The 2,710-nt window shown below is 34.2% G+C and overlaps 1 pseudogene; it reads right to left on the bottom strand.

The window, feature by feature from the left end:
* Nucleotides 1-271: 271 nt before the first annotated feature.
* On the bottom strand, nucleotides 272-365 carry LOC119261500 (U6 spliceosomal RNA; annotated as a pseudogene).
* Between the last annotated feature and the right edge of the window lie 2,345 nt (nucleotides 366-2,710).

Genomic DNA, 2,710 nt, shown 5'->3' with positions numbered 1-2,710 from the left:
CTTTTCTTCTCCTCACATTTTTAAAAACTGACAAATTTAAATAAATTCAAGTATAAACCATGCCTCTTATTCCAATAGGAGGTCTTACATTTAAATATTTTATGAATATTTATAAAAATATCATATGTAAGATCAATTTAAAACTTTTAAATTTGACAACTTCTTATTACCACACAAAGACTAATTTCCATCCATCACCATAAAATTGACCCCCTTCACCCAATTCTGCTCTCCTTGGTAACCCCCAATCTGTTCTCTGTATCTGTTTGTTAAAAAAATATGAAATGTGTGTTATCCTTACCCCAAGGGTCATGTTAATCTTCTCTGAATGGTTTCAACTTTATTATATGTGCTTCCAAAGGCAACAAGATTTTTCATAAACGATGAATTTCTTTAAGCAGCCGGCCTGAGGCAATATGGTGATAGGATATTTTCTTTCCCCATTCCCCTTCCAGGTTTCTGTAGCATGGCTGATCTTAACAGGGTCTAGCAATCAATTTTGGAAAACCAGTCATCTCTAAAATGTTAGTTGATATTACTCAAGATCTTCATACTCTCAGAAATGGCACAGGTTGAGTGGGACACTGGAGAGAAAAGAGTTCTGAAGGCCCCGAAGAAGGAATCATGAGTAGCAATCATCAGGGAAAATGACAAAACTAAGCCAAATAATAGCAATTCTCCTATCCGATAGCCAGTGATTGAATTAAAAATATTAAAGTGGTAAAATAACATGGGTAGTTTAAGCATTTTGTTTTAAACTTATAAATTATATATTTATTCAGTAATAATTTGATGAGTCAAAGATCTTCCAATTAATACAGTAAAAATGAAATATTACTTTAAAATGTACAAATACATGGCTCTATCTTAATTTTCACTCTAATGTCTTAACCTGTAACTTACCTCACAACTATTTCATATTTTCAGACAATACTTATCACTACTTAGCATTTTACAATGTGTAGCTTCTTTTTCTTTCTGTTCCATACTACTGCTACTAGTTGTTGACTTCATTACAACAGCAGGAGTGATTTCTCAGACACATGAATAGAGCTTGGCAGATAGTAGAGGACAAATAAATATTTCTTGAGAGAATGAATGTTTGCCTTTTGTCTTTTAATTGATTATGCCTGTATCTTTATTCTTGATTGTTCTTTTTTTTATTTGTACCTTTATCACTATATCCATCATCATTATATTCAAAAGAGATCAATTATAAGGATTATTATTCCATTGTTATGTAATTACAAAGTAAATGATAAGGATTATCCCCTGCCTAAATTGTTCCAATAGCTTCATTACTGTCAAAATTGCTGAGTCATGGATTAACCATGACATTTTTCTTATGTTTTCGATCAAAGGAGTTGCCCATTTTTCCAAGGGCAGCATGTGATAGAGAAGATAAATCCAGATGTGTCTCACTCATTGAAGGGACTACATAAGAATGAAGTGTGTGAGAAGGAGAGAAATATTCCTTCATTTTCTATCTCTGCTATGATCTTCTATTTGGAATTAATTTTTTTGCCTTGCCCAAGATCAGCTGATCAATGATTTAAAAAGCTTTGAATAAGGATAAAATGCAAGTTTCAATGTTCTAGTGACTTTTTGGGGAGCTGTATATTAGGAGGTCCCCCTAAAAAAAACACTCAGCACTCTTAAGGGGTAAACAGCTGGATTTATCACCACTAACTACAAATAAGGAGGTCCAGTGGGTAACTGGACTCTGGATTTTGGCAGAATAGACACACCAGGGAATCTTATTGTCTAACACTTAACAAAAGTAATGAGGTTTTCTGTAATAAAAACATTTGAGCACAGTTAAAGCAGCTAGAAAGCAATCCTTAAACATGGGTGCTTTCTGCTTCAGGCTCTGCAGAGTGACAGGTGTGCTAACAGCAGTGTGCGACCTCTGCAGTGAGATTCTGCTAGTAATTTCTGGCTTCTGGACTTTGGACTAAGTTCTCTGTGCAGATACTAAATGGCACATAGGGAGAGCAAGCAATTTTTTCTAGGCTATTCGTGACCCCTTGTGCAGACAGTCTGAAAACAAAGGATATCCTCACCTCTTCAACTGGAAAGGTACCTTGTGTAAGAGAATCAATGTTTTTCAACTTATAGCAAGATCCAGAAGTTCCATGGTGAAGTGGAAGTAGGTTGTCTAAACAAGAAGATAAGGCCTTTAGATAAGGCCCTTTAGTTAAGTCCTGCTTCTAAGGCCTTACCTAAAGGTCAAACAGTTTTGCCACTCATCCTTCATTTGTACCTGCTATTTGCTCACTAATTTACGTTGGCTCCTACTTAAGTGATTTGCCATCTGTAATGCAGCAGAGTTACAGCATCCTTCATAGTTAAAATAAATTATAGGTAGTCTATGCTACTGGAAGTGGACTGAAGAATTCAAATATCACTCTTACATAGGGAATACTTTTCTGAAAGACTGATAATCATCTTAGGTTCATGGACTTTTGTTAAAAGATTAGTTATATTGTAAATTTATTGTGTCAGCAATACTGAAATATTTTAAGGCACATGCATATGAAATGACCTTCTTATGGAAACAAAAAAAAACCTAGTATCTTTCTTACATACTAAACAAATATTAATATCATTATTGGATATATATACTCACTCTCCATCAAGTTCATCATTGATCTATCTATCATCTATCTATCTATCAATCTATCTATCTATCATCAATCATCTCCATCAA

The sequence above is a fragment of the Talpa occidentalis genome, unplaced genomic scaffold (genome assembly GCF_014898055.3).
Source record: "Talpa occidentalis isolate TD23 unplaced genomic scaffold, MPIMG_talOcc4v2.1 talOcc4.6, whole genome shotgun sequence".
Lineage (NCBI taxonomy): Eukaryota > Metazoa > Chordata > Mammalia > Eulipotyphla > Talpidae > Talpa > Talpa occidentalis.
Note: the sequence above shows the minus strand (reverse complement) of the source record. Positions and strands in the feature narration are given on the sequence as shown.